The sequence below is a fragment of the Rousettus aegyptiacus genome, unplaced genomic scaffold (genome assembly GCF_014176215.1).
Source record: "Rousettus aegyptiacus isolate mRouAeg1 unplaced genomic scaffold, mRouAeg1.p scaffold_m13_p_1, whole genome shotgun sequence".
NCBI lineage: Eukaryota > Metazoa > Chordata > Mammalia > Chiroptera > Pteropodidae > Rousettus > Rousettus aegyptiacus.
The window spans coordinates 31,480,421-31,495,577 of record NW_023416284.1 but is presented as its reverse complement, the minus strand read 5'-3'; the positions used below and the strand labels follow the sequence as shown (position 1 = coordinate 31,495,577).

The 15,157-nt window shown below is 32.7% G+C and overlaps 1 protein-coding gene across 11 annotated transcripts in view; it reads right to left on the bottom strand.

Moving 5' to 3' along the window:
* LOC107514024 (selection and upkeep of intraepithelial T-cells protein 1) overlaps nt 1-15,157 on the bottom strand; it is a 214,937-nt gene that overhangs the window by 86,966 nt on the left and 112,814 nt on the right. Inside the window, exon 1 of one of the 11 annotated variants that reach the window (XR_004954917.1) lies at nt 11,846-12,851. The exons of the other annotated variants lie outside the window; for them this stretch is intronic. The gene's annotated coding sequence lies outside the window, so the exon portion shown is untranslated. Of the gene's footprint in view, nt 1-11,845; nt 12,852-15,157 lie in introns of those variants that run through there. 11 annotated transcript variants of the gene reach the window in all.

Below are 15,157 nucleotides of genomic sequence, written 5' to 3'. Positions count from 1 at the left end.
TTGATAACTGAGTTTTTGTTATTCAATTTGTTAAAATCTCTTATTTATAGTAATTTAGCTGCATATTCTTTTGCATTTTTATATAGAAAATTATATTTTTCAAAATGCTTATTTTGTTTCTTTACTAAAAAATTACTTGCATTTCTATCAACAACAGAGCATATATAGCTTTTCAAAACTATCATTTATTGAGAACAGCAATAAAATATAAAGTCCTCAGACTGTGGATTCATGTCCAAAATGAAGATGATGTGTAGTGCCCTTCTCATGATATTATATCTGGAGGTACCCACTATCCATCAGTCCCTCATTGATGAGGTTGATTTAGACCATCTGGTCAAGTTGGTCCCTGATTTTCTTATTGTATAATTACTGTCTTTCTTCCTCTCTTACGACCAATATGCAGTCTGAGGCATGACACTTCAAGACCATGAAAATACCTGCTCGCCATCAAAATTCCTTCCCTAGATTTACTACCCATTGGTGATTCTTGCTTGATTCATTCCTCACTATTGAGTATGCAAAATGATGACTTTTCTGTCCCGACACAATTAATCCTTGGCATTCTGCTATTAGCGAGAGCCCTCATTTTCCATGAATTAAATATATATATATATATATATATATATGTACACACACACATACATATACATAAAGTCCTCATAAATAAATGTAACAAAAACACAAATTTTTTATTAATGAAATTATGACACTATTGTAAGAATCTATTGAAAATATTACTTTATTATTCTAAATTCAGAGAGACAAGTTTTTATGCTTGGAAAATCCAATATCATAAAAATGTTAAGTCTATCCAAAACAGCCTATAGATTCAATGCAATTTCTGTCAAAATTCTGACTTTTCTGTTTTTGTTTTGTTTTATATTATGAATTTTCATAGGATGACTCTAAAATATACATAAAATGGTGATAAGCCCAAAAGAGCCAAGAGTCTTCTGAAGAAAAATAATGTGAGAAGTCTGAATTAAGTGACATCAAGACTTACTGTAAAACTTATTTGTAATTAAAAAGATTTGTGATACTAGTATAGATTTAGATGGATAGATAAATCAACCAACAGAAATCCCAATAATAGACCCAAACACACATGGGAACCTAATTTGTAATAGATCTAGCATTGCAAATCAACTAAGAAAAAAACTACTGTTTTATGAATGATGCTATGACAACTGCATAGGTGAAGTGGAGATTTTAAATCTATAAGCTATGTATAAGCTAAGTCAAAGCTATAAAAATATTAGATCATTTTATATAATACACTTTTTATGAAATTTAGATATGGACAAATTTCTTACACTATGAATGAAATGGCAATGGAAAATGTTAAATTCAACTCCATAAAATTTAATAACATGTTTATCTAAAGACTACTTTCTTTAATTCCTAAAGGCAGGAGACACACTTTCTTCTTCTACTTAGAGCCCGACTGAATGTCATACTAACGGCTCTACCTCAGATATACCTTGCACCTTGGAATGGAAGCCATAGGCTGAAAATGATGCAGCACCAAGTAAAACAGAAAGAGCTTGGGTGCTTAATAATGAAGCTTCCCCACCAGCCTTGGAAACCCATCTTTGGTCTTCTTTCATTTTGTTTAATGATGAAACTTACATGGCTTTTTTTTTTTTCTTAAATTGGTTTGGGTTAAAGTTACACAATTGTCCAGTTTATTTTTATTCTTTTTAATGCAAAAGTATTGTAAATAATATTTATATCTATTCAGTATTTTTCTTTATCTTTAAGATTTTCTTAAACAAGATGAAAGAAGACCAAAGACAAACATTTCAAGACTGTTAGACCAGCTTCCTGAAATTATTAAAGACCTAGATTCCTTCTAGATATTTTGGATTTATCTTACCCACACACCCTTAAACACACATAAACCCCAATGAATGTGTGCATGCAACAGCCTATTTTTCCAGCGTAAGGTGTATGTACATCCCCTCACAAGAGAAATCTGAAGGCAGCAACCCCACCCAGTGTGTAGGACTCTTTATTCAAACTCATTTTTGCCATCAGGATTCAACAACAATTCTCAAACAAGCACAAGTTTCAACTTGACTTGCCTCTCCTTGAAAATAGAGCATGAAACAATGTTGTTTGTTATGTATCATATAATTTAAACTATTTAAATTTTCTATGATGAATAAATTACAATAAGTGTCTTAAGAATATTTTATCAGGGAAGGCTGTGGATGATGGTTACAGTCTTTGAAAATGACAAAAAAGGAGCGTCCTTATCTTGATAAGGGGTACCTATAGATATCTCCATAAACATATTTAATGAGAAAAAATGTTTAGAATCCTTCTTTTTAAGTCCACATAGTTTAAGTTTTTATCAAACACAATAAGAAAATAAAGATGTCAGTGTAGTATAAATGCATAAATATTAGAAATAAAGGAAAAAAATAGATAAATTTGGATTACATAATTTACATAGAAAGTGATAAGAAAATAGACAAATACGAATAAAATTTTAAAATAGTATTCCTTTTCTCCAGCTTAATTAATTTAAATAATGTGTGAGATTTCTTTGGAGTTTTAAAAATATTTTTTATACCTGTATATTTGGATAACTATATAATATTCATGGAAAGGAAAATATTAGCATTTTAAAAATAAGCTACCTTCATATTAATTTATAGGCTCAATATAATTCTAATACAATGCTAACAGAATATTAGGAACAATAGAATAGTTTAATCTCAAAATTATGTGAAAAAATTAATGTTTACTAATAGCTAAGATAATTCTAAAAAAAAAAACAGAAATGCTTTTCTTAAATTCACTCTACCAGATATTAATAAAGCCACAGTAAAAGAAAATATGCACACACATACACAAACACACAAGTGGTGTTGGTGCAAGAAAAGACAAATCCAAATGAAAGAGAATAGAGTCAAGAAAACTAAATGTGGTATTTGATGTATGTGGTATACATGGGTCTTTCTCCATTTGTATCCTCAGATTCATTCTCACTCTGCTTTTCCTTATTCCATAGCTTGCAAAGCTGACCTCTACCAAGTCGATCATCTGGAGTCTCTTCCATCCTTGCCTATGAAAGACATGGACTGGAGACTGAAAGATGGAAAGAGAAAGAGGCCAGAGTATCTACTTCCTGCTCTCTTTCCATTCTGGCCCACACGTCAATCAATGGGCTAATTCTCTACAACCGATGTTATGGCCCATTACCCATGGTTCTGGATCTCTCAGGCTCCGGTAACATTATGTTGTGTAATGATGAGGAGGGAGAACTCATCATTAGCCAGATCTTGAGGATCTTGTTAGTTCACTTTATTCCAGTTAGTCTTGAATAAACATTTTCTTCATTTGATTATCTTCAGAATTTTATCTAAATCTGCTTTTTGTTCCCTGTCACACCCTGACTAAAACAGGTAGAATCACATAGCAGCTAAAAAAAAAAAAAAATGTGTTCTCAAGGAAAATTGGCTCACTCCATAAAAAAGTATATATAAATAAAAACTCAACATAATGTCTTTGTGGCATTGGGGTGAAAAGGATTTCTTAAAAAGTTCCCAAAGTACAAACTATACAGAACAAGTTAGTTTTACAACTTTAAATTAAATACTTATGCTAAATTAAGGGCATTGTAGACAAAGTTAGCAAATATCTAACATTCTGGGAAGATATTTTCAAAGCTTAATAATAATAAGGCCGTAATACCTAGAGACATGAAAAATGCCTATAGAAAAGACAGAAAACCTAACAAATAAGAAATTCACCAAAGGGTAGAACTAAATATCTAAACCCATAAGAAGAAATTCATAATCTCACTAGTAATCAGGTAAATGCAAATAGAAGGAGATGCAATTTCTCACCCATCAAATGAGCAAAATAAAGAAGGTGCGTAATATTGAGTATTGATGAGGATTGGGACAATGTGAGCTAACATCCGCTGCAGGTATGAGTGAAAATAAACCCATAAACCCATCTATTCTGGAATATAATCTCTTAATTTAGCATTAAATTAAGAATTCATGTATTTGTGACATACTAAGGCCATATTTGGTTATATACCTCAAGAAGCTCACATGTGCCCATGTAGACATGTAAGAGAATGTTTTTCACAGTTCATTTTGTCAAATAGGATAAAAATGGGACACATTAAATATAAAGGCACAGAAAGATTAAAAGTAAAACCTTGAGATAATATATACCATTTGAACAGCAAGCACATTAATTAACATCTTAATATATTAATATTGGATAACATAGGTCTCAGGACAAAATATTATCAGGAAGAAAGGAACATTTTATAATGACAAAAATACAACTTAACAAGAAAACATAGCAATCACAAAAGTATATGCTCCTAATTAAAAAGATTCAAAAGAAATGAAGTGAAAACTGACCAAACTAAAAAGAGAAACAGACAGATCCACAAGTTGCAGATTTCAATGTTTCTCTTCCAGCAAATGATGGAAAAAGTAAACTAAAATCAGTAAGAACAAATAAGATTTTTTAAATCCTATAAAAATTAACACTGTATCCATAGAAGATTTTACACAGAAACTAAAAATGCACCGGAAACATTCACCAAGTTAGAGCAAATACCAGACCATAAAACAAGTCACAATCAATTCCAAAGAATTAAAATCCTAGAGAATATGTCCTCTTCACACAGGAAATCCAAACAGAAACCATTCATTTTACTCTAGAAAATAGCTAAATAATTGAAATTTAAACAACACATTACCACATAGCCCATGTGTCAAAGAAAGACTCAGAAGAGAAATTAGAAAATATTATAACTGAATGAAAATTAAGATACAGCACATCAATATATGTGGGATGAAGCAGAAGCTGAAAGAGAAAATTATAGCTTTAAATGCCTATGTAAAAAAACAATAAAAGAGTTAAATTGATGTCTAAGCTTCTAACTTAAGAAGCTAGAAAAACAGAAGCAAATCATATTTTAAGAAGGTGGAAGAAATTAAAGACAAGATTAGAAATCAATGAAATAAAAAATAAACAATAAATAAAAACGATTAAATACAAAGATGGTTTCTTGAAAAGATTAACAAAATTGATAAATCTTTGGTAAGACAGCAAAAGAGTGTGTGAAAAAGCAAATTGCTGATATTTATGAAAAAGGAAGCATTCTGACAGAAATTAAGCAAATATTGTGAAAATTTTTATGCCAATAATTCATAATGTAGATTAAATGGGCAACTATTTTGAAATAAAACTGATACATGGAATGAGAAATATGAATAGTATATATTTGTTAAAGAAATTATATTCAAATTAAAATCTTGTTAAAAAGAAAACTCACAACCTTCATAGCTTAACTAGTAAATTTAATCAAATAAACATTTAAGGAACAAAATAATAAGAAAATATACAACCTTCCAGAATAGCTTTTTATTAGGCTATCATTACCCTCATGTTAAAATCAATCAAGAACTTGACAACAATAGCAAATAATGGGATAATAAAAGCCAGGATTTTTACACTCTAAGAAAGGAGCTACAAAAATGGAAAGAGAGAAAGCTAGAATAGATTCTGTGGCTTTGAGTTGATGTTAGAGTAAATGATATAAATTTATGAATCTTAATATATATATATAGGTAGAAAATACATTTAGAGTATATATGTATGTGTGTGTCTGTCTGCATATATATAATTTTTTTTCACAGAAAGCATTTATTTGAGGTTTAACATGGAATCATGCAAATAAAATTTATAGAAACACAAATCTACACTGAGTCATAACAGAAAAAGACAAAGTAAAAATTTTTAAAAAACTATTAGTGGCTATATACAGTTGAACACAGTTGAGTTTTATACATTAAGGCCTTTTACCAACTAATCATCTTAGATCAACAGAGGACCAATCTTCAGTGTCATCCTACAAGATGAGTTACTTCAGCATCTCCTATTTTCTCAAATATTGTCCTTTCTATGGCTGATATAAATATAAATATATATATATAATTATTCTTATCCATATTATTTTTTCCTTTTTTCCTTTCCTTTCCCTTTTCCCTTTCCCTTTCTCTTTCCCTTTCTCTTCTTCCTTCCTTCCTTTCTTTCTTCTTTTCTTTCTTTTCTTTCTTAACTTTGTCCACTAAGAAGGCCTAGGAGAAGTAGTACTTCATTAATATATCTAATACCTAGTTCTTGGCCTCTAAAGACCACTTTACTCTCAATGGAACCATGGTTCTTTAGATTAATAACTGACTCCAGAATCATAGTTGGAAAAAAGCAAAGATGAGCCTAAAATAAAGGAATGATGGGGACACAGAATTCAGGGCTACCACTGACTAACTCAGGGTAGTATGAGTTTCAAAGTAGTTGATATAGTAATGGATTATATCTGTTGAATAAAATGATAGATAGATAGATAGATAGATAGATAGATAGATAGATAGATAGATTAGATAGATAAGATATCATTTCCCTACAGTAGAATACCAACTAATAAAGAAGTATAAATGAAGAAAATCACTAATTATAATTAAAATAATAATTAATTTGACAAGTCACATTATGAATAATAAAACTAGTAAGTGAAAGTAAAAACAGAAATGAGATTTTACAGAATCTCAAAAAATACCCCCACAAATAAATGATGAATGAAAATGAAGGAAATATATGTCATATGTAAAATATATATTTAGAATGGAGAAATATGGCAAATAACATTTAATCAAGTGATCAAATTTCCTATCAGAAACACGATAAATCAACATCTTATTCCACCAGACATAATGCAATGAAAGTAACACAACGTTTATTATGTTGTATTTCAGTCTAAAATAACTAACCTGGGTCTAATCAAGAAGAAATATCACACAAATCCAAACTGATGAGTGTTCTACAAAATGACTGTTGTATAATAATCCAAAATGCCCAAGTCTTTTAAGTGAAGGAAAAACTGAGGAACTTTTCCAGATTTAAGAAGACTAGAGAGACCTGAAAAGTGAATACTATGCATAATTTTGGATTAATTTTTTTTGTATAAAGAACTTTATTGGGACAAATAGTGAAACTTTTATGGAGCATCTGGGCATATTGGCTCTTTGTCCTTTTCTTGAAATATTGATGAAAGTTCAAAATTGTTTCAAATTTTTAGGTAATAAGAGACTATTATATTACTCTCACCCTAAAAATGAGAAAGATGATAAGCTATGGAATTGACTCAAAGAAACCTAAAGGACTAAATTCCAGAAAAATAATAAAACCTTCCTAGGTGAAAAGAGATCTCTTTCCAGCTCCTTTTACCTCTCCAGAGGAGGAGAAATCTATCATAGATAGTAGTAAGGCAAAATAAGCAAAACTTTAAACAGTCATATGTGGGCTGAGCTGATAGATTGAGAAGCTCTTGCGACAAAGCAAGTTTGTATACAACACCAATTCTTTCCCATGAGAATTCAATTAGTGTATGAGAGTAGTATACCAATGGATGGAGATAGAGTATAAGAGGTATAAGAGGTGAGAGAAGTCCTCTGAGGGATGCAGTATGTCCCCTGAGCACAAGGTAGTAACTTCTGAAGATTGAGGGAAAAGTAGGAAATATGAGAGACATTCTCCCTAGAGACTCCTTCATCTTTGGTACTTCACTTGCCTTCTAACCACTAAAGCAGGGAAAGAGGGAAGTGAATGATCTCCTAAGAAACAGAATGGCTGACTTATGACAGGAAAGCAAAACAAATTCCCCAGTAGACCAAAAAGCTGGCAGTTGAAATTTAAAGCAGAGAACAATCTCCAAGATCAGGAAGATGAAAAATGGATTATAGGGCATAAAGATATCTTGTACATCTTGTTCCCAGGCTCCTTTAAAGAAAAATCCTGATCCCATGCCAATAGCACTTGAAGCAAGTGGTGATGTTGAATCTGGCGAAAGCTGAAATTATCCAGACACAGCTCAAATACAAATTAGATTCATTTTAGTCCCCCCACATTAGAAGCCTGACAAAAGAAGAAACATATATTTTTATGATTAGAATTAGCATTTAGTATTTAGAATTAGCATAGCATAGTCTGACATATAATGAAAGTTTACAATACATGAAGAAGCAAAGAAATGTGACATATTATCAAGAGAGGAAAGAGTCAGTAGAAGCAGACCCAGAGATAGCTCAGATGTTTGATTTACAACTCAAAAACCTTAAGACAATTATGAAAAATATAATAAAATAGCTAGTTAGAAAAGTGACATGTATGAATGTACAGAAAATTTCTTCAAAAATATGAACATTATTTTTTAAAATTAGAAATACTAAATATAGAATATATGACATTGGCTATACAGAGTTAATTTGAATGGGTTGACAACAGACAGAACACCACTGAAAAAGAAGCAGTGAACTTGAAGAAAGATCAACAGAAATCATTCAAACTGAACTTAAAAAAGAAGAAAAAGAAAAAAAATGAAACAGAGCATTCACGAGATTAACAGAATAAAGGGCAACAATTATATGATCATTTCAAAAAAAAGCAGAAAAAAATCACAGCACAAAACTCAACACATAATAAAACTCTCAAAATGTAAATAGAAAAACACTCTCTCAATCTTAAACAAGATGAAAGAAGGTGAAAGGCAAACATTTCAAGACTGTTAGACCAACTTCTTGAAATTATTAAAGACCTAGATTCCTTCTAGGTATCTACAGAAAACCTACAGTCAATGTCATACAGCTTACTGGTGAAATCTTAAACACTTTTCTTTTAATATAGAGACTAAAACAAGAATGTCGCTTCCATTTAACAGTGTATTTATTCTATTCAGTACAAGAAGGCAAGAGTAAAGAGTAAAGGCGTAAAGATAAGAAAGAGAAAAATAATGCCAATTCTATTCACTATGACATGAATATATGCATAGAAAAATCCATGGAATCTATAAAAAAAAAGACCTAACACTGATAAATAAATTTAATAAGACTACAGGAACTAACATTAATAAACATAATAAATTTTATTTCAGATACTATAAAATACAATTAAAAATTAAAATTTAAAAATAGAGTTTACTATAGCATCAAAAATTAAACATATAGGAATAAATCTAACAAAATAAATATAGAAATTTTATAAGAAAAATTATAAAACATCTTTAAGACAAATAAAAGAAGGCTCACATGAGTGAAGAGATACATCATGATCACAGATTGAAAGACTGAGTAATTGTTTATTAACTATACTTTCAAATTTATCTATAAACTAAACTTAATCCCAAAATCCAAGCAGAATTTTTGATGAAATTACATAATACTTCAAAAATTATATGCAAAAGTCCAGGATACAGAAAAACCAAACAATTTTTTAAAAGAAAAAAGTTGAAGATCTAATACTATTTAATTTGAAGATGTATTATAAAGTAATCAAAAGTGTTCTATCGTCAGAGGGATAGATGCATATATTGTTAACTGATTTTGACCAAGTTTCAGAGTGCAGAAAATTTGACTTTATTTCTGGACTCTCTATTTTACTTCATTGATCTATTTGTGTATTTTTATAGTAATAGCATACCGTCTTGATTAGTATACATTGAGCTTTGAAATCAAATCAAATTGTTCTTCATTTTTAAGAACAACCATGTAAATACAACTACAAATTTGAAGACAAGTCACACCATCTTCTACAAATAACTATTCTTCTCTAGAGAATCGGCTTCTAGTTTGCTCCTGGGCTCTGGTAGATGCTAGTTGCCTGATAATGAGACACTAGGTGACCATAAAGATCTACACTGGCTCATGAATACCAGCTGATAGATTGGCCAACTGGTCAGAATCTTGGAATGAACAAAGTAGAAAGATAAGTGACAGACAGTCTGGGAAAGTTCATGTGTGAATGCACCTTTCACAATGAGCATGAAGTATGAGCATATCCATGAATTATTTGCATGGTCATTCAGTTGTCTATTGCAAAGGAAGCCCTCAATAATCAAGTGGACAAGGTGCTTGATCCTGTAGATATCAATCAACCTTTTCTGGGAGCAACCCTGGTATTTGTTTAATGGGATCATATACAAAACAGCCATGGTTGTGGGATGTGACCTATGCATGAGCTCAACAAGATGGTTTTTCCCTCCTCACAGTTTCTGCCTACTGAAACCACTGATTGCCCAACTGTCAATGGCAGGGATTAAACATTAAGCAGAGAAACCTTTCCCCACTAATTGATTATATTGGACCTCTGCCACCATAGAGAAAAGGGCAATTCGTCCTCACTGGATTGGATAATTATTCTGAACATATGTTTGCCTTCCTTGGCTGCAGTGCTTCTCCCAGCATCACCAAGAACAAATTTATAACAATGCCTTATTGTTGTCATGATGTTCTATACAAAATGGTTTCTGGTGGAGGAAATAATTTTACCATAAAAAAGTGTAGTAATGAGCTCTCACTTATGGAACTGACAGATCTTATCACACATTCCTTTACACAAAAACAGTTCATCTTATAGACCATTGGAATGGCCTATTGAAGACTCAAGTATAGTGCTAGTTAGAAAATGCCATCTGCAAGGCTGCAAAACTACCCCCAAAGAATCAGTCCATCTTTGAATCAATGACTTATACATGGTGCTCTTTAATTCCATTGCCAAAATGCATAGGTTCAAGACTAGAGAGACAAAAGTGGGAGAGTTTCTCTTACTATCATACCCAATTATTCATTCATTATACTCTTGCTTCCCATTCTCATAATTTTGAGCTCTGTCAGTTTAAAGGTCTTCTCAAAAGATGAATAACTTCATAAGAGAAAGCAATATTTGCCAGGTGACAACGAAGTTGAGACCACCACCTGGATAATTTGAGATACTTATGCCACTAAATCAACAGGCAAATAAAAATCTATCAAAATAGTTATTGAAGAGAAATGGACATTATCAAGGCAGAGAGAACTATGCCTGGAATCCAAGGGATTCTCTTGAATACATCTAATTACTTCAGGTTCAGTATTGGATGTTAATTAAACATCACAGTAATATAATTAAGGCAAGATCACTAAAGACGCAGGTACTTTAGGAATGAAGATTCGGGTCTCCTCACCCTGTAGAGAACCCTAATACTCTAATGTGAAGGAAAGGGAATCTGGATAAGGTAGTGGGAAAAGTTATAAATATTATTTATATATTGATAGAGAGTTACTGACATGAGAACTAGAGTAGCTATAGCTATTTTCTCCCTTGCTAGGGCAGTATTACAAACAAACGCCACATAATTTTCTCTTGGGAGACTAGGTAATAATATAGTTGAAACACAGGAAGTCAGTTGATCAGAAGATTTGTCATTCTAAGAAATATGCCCTTATTTTTATTAGATGTGTGTGTGTGTGTACGCGTGTGTGTGTACATACATTCATTCATATAGCTCCACTAAGAGAGCATGAATATATCTTATCTATAAAGGCCTGCCTCTAAATCATCACACTGTGACATATTGATACTTGGCCTTTTAAATTTCTGAAGATGACAGCACCTTAAATCTGAGAGAGACCAGTTTAAATGACACTGACCATAAGGAAAATGAGAATGAATCATTGTCTTAAGGAGGAATAAGCATTCCTTGCTCTGACCCTGAACTCGGACACACTTGCCTATATTTCCTGTTTCTATCAGTGTCTATAACCTCTCTGACAAAAGAGAAGGCAAACTTGTTTTCAGCATTTGCTTTTCCCCAAAACTATTTGCCATTAAACTCAAATTGTTTATCTCTGTGAGCTTTCCTAAACAGGTCAGAAGCACACTTCTCTTGGCAGAAGCCAGTATAGTAAGGAAAATTAGATTTTTTAAAAGAATTACAGAATGGAACATGAGAATGGCCACTGCAAGATTGAAAGAGGATTAGACTACTCACCTGTATATGGCTTAATCCATTTAAAATTTGAACAAGTCCTTGCTTCCTCCATGTTCCCAGAACAAGTCCTTGCTCCCTTCATGCTCCCTTGGTAACCGTTGCTGATATATCATGAGAACGAAGCAAGGCACAACTGCACTGGCAACCAGCTCAGTTACAGTGGATGATTCAAATGAGAAAACTCAAGTCAAGCCAAGGCAAGTCACTACCAGCAGTAGAAACAGCAGCATAAGTAATCTAAGTATCAGCCAAACTATGAATGAAGGAAATCCCCTCTCAAATATTATCTTACAAAATTGAATTTGGTACTTCATTTTTTTTTTTTTTGGTCTATGATAATTCTCTTTCTTCCGTAGTTGGAAGTATCATCAATTGCCATTGCTTTCTGATCTTTAAGAAATTAAAACAACCTTCATGTTTGGGTAAAGAGAAGGAATTACTCAGAGAAGAGACTTGAATCTGACTCTTTGGTAATTACGGTTAAGAGGTTAGGAGAGATTATCTATTTTGTAAGTTAGAGTCCAGAGTGAGGATGTGACTTCTCATCAGCCACTGAGGGTAGGCACAGGAACTCCCACAATTCATGCTTCAGAGCAAAACATGGTCTCATCCAAACACACATTTTCCCCTTCTGGAGCTTGGACCAGTTTCTTGCTTATATTCATCCAAGACCTCCTAGTCTTTCTCTAGTGACTTATTAGAGACTTCTGATGCATAAAGCCCACTGGACTCCAGACAACAGTCACCAACAGTCCCTGTTGGGAATTAAATCAATTCATCATTCATTATCATGACAAAGGGTTATGTCTTAATTGGATAAAAGACAAATGTGTGAGGAAACCTAAAGGTATAAAGGTATGTCCAGAAATCAATAGTTTGTACTTTAAAATTTCAGATAGGTAGACTGATTTTTTGGTGATGACAGTGGAGGTCTAAGAATGCTAATGAATCACAACTCTTTATCACCAATAAAATGGCTGGCTTAGTGTAAGAACCGAAAGGGCTCGTTAGCACCTCCTGCCCACCCACCCTCCCCGCTCCTGTCATCGTGGGACCACCTGAAAAGAAATCGGTGTTTGGAAAATAAGTACACTTCCTAGGATTTTACTCTGGTCTCAGTTTAGTAAGAGATTGAATCCATGTGGTAACCGACTTTTGACAAATTATCTCCAAGTAAACTGAGATAAATGTGGGCTAATGCTATCACCAACCAACCATAACACTTTCTCTCTTTTTTAGCATTTTATTTTTTTGATTTTGATTTTATTATTAGTTTCAAGTATACAGTACATTAGTTAGACATTTATATGGTTTATGAAACGATAGCCTTGATTACTGTATCTTCTCTGGCTTTTGCACACAGCCATTATATTACTGCTGAAGGCATTCCCTACGTCATGCTCCCCATCTTCGTGACCATCTATCAACTACTAATTTGTATTTCTTTAACCCTTCACCACTTTCTCCCAGCCTCCCAAACCCCCACCCCTCTGGCCGTCACCAGATTGTTCTCTATATTCGTGAGTTACTTTTGATTAGTTCGTTCTTTTTGTTCCTTAGATTCTGTATATAAGTGAAATTATATGGTATTTATCTTTCTCCATCTGACTTATTTCACTCAGCATAATAACTTTTAGATCCATCTATGTCTTTGCAAATGCCTATCAACAGATGAGTAGATAAAGAAGTTATGATTCACATGGAATATTACTCAGCCATAAAAAATGAAATCTTAACACTTCCGATTCTTTTGATTGGAGAAGTACAGCAGTGGAGTAAGAGATCAGTATTGTTTAAGAAAATTTTCTTTTTATGGAAATCACAGGAATGGTTTTCTTAAGTAAACTTTTTTTTCTTGGCTGAATTATATAAAATGAGTTTGTGGTAAATGGGCAAGGAATGTTAAAGAATGTTCTTCCCTCTTAAGCTAATAATATGCAGAACACAGCTATAATATGAGTGGCCAAAAAAGAGTTCAGGTGAAGGTTTTTGGAGTGAAGGTCAAAGAACTTTGAAACCAGTGGTGTTGGATGACTTGTCCTTATGTTCACTGGAGCCTGGTATGGTTATACAAAGACCTGCACTGAATAGAAATATAATAATTGCTAATAACTTCTATGTATCAAGTGCCTACCATCAGTCTCATAGTGATATTTTATACATATTGGCTTGAGTTCTGACAGCTACCTTTCATGAGAGATACTATTGTCCTAAATGCATAGGCTAGAGTTAGACATTGTTATCTAAAATGAATGAGTAGAAGTGATATGAAAGTTGGTAGATGACAAAGTAAGAAACATAAAAATAGTACTATCTTAGTTGGATTGCATCAACAACAACAACAATTTAAAAAAAAAAAAAAAACATGGTTTTTTACCTGCTATGAGAATACAAGTTCTGAAGAAGTATTGTGGAGGCTTACAAAATGCTGACTCTGCTTCTTGGGTTTGTAGTTCATTGTGGGAGAGAAAAAGCAGTAGCAACTAGTGACACCCACTTGATGCGAGGTGGTTTCCACGAGGTTGAATCAAGTTTTCTTTAAGGGAGTGTATTAGTCAAGATTCTCCAGAGAAACAAAACCAATAGGATGTGTGTATATATAGAGAGAGATTTATTTTACCTCATTTGCAATTGTGGGGGCCACGAAGTCTGTGTAGCATTTGCTAGGAGTATAGGAAACCAGGGAAGAGTTAAAGTTACAATCTTGGGTCCAGAGGCAGAATCTCTTCTTCTTCAGGGACCTTAGTCTTTTCTCTTAAGTCTTTTAATTGATTGGATGAGGCTACATTATTGAGGGTAATCCGCTTTACTCAAAGTGTACTTATTTAAATATTTATAAAATCTTTAAAAAATATCTTTAGAGAAACATCTAGATTGATGTTTGACCAAAAATTGGGAACCTACCCTGAAATCATAAAACCCTTCTGCTTAATCTGCTCTTTAGGGCTATTTTAGCTGATTCCCTGAAATCTGGATCCTGAATTATAGTAACTGCCTGCTCAACCTGCCACAACTGAATAAGATTATAAATTATTTTCTTAGTGACTTCCTTGATTCTCTCTTAGAGGGAACACCAAATTCTGATGCTCTCATGGTCTGTGTAATAACCTCCCACACACCTTGTGAAGTTAATGTGAAGTAATAGATTGAGGCACCCTGGCCTGTATGATAAGCCTCCCTGCTTCTGCTTACTGGGTGCTACATGACCTGTAGCAAGGCTTTATAAAAGAGAAATATTAATTCTGTTCTCAAACAGTTATTGTATATATTAAATGAAACTAAATTTCATGTTTGTGAAATCTTACCACTGAA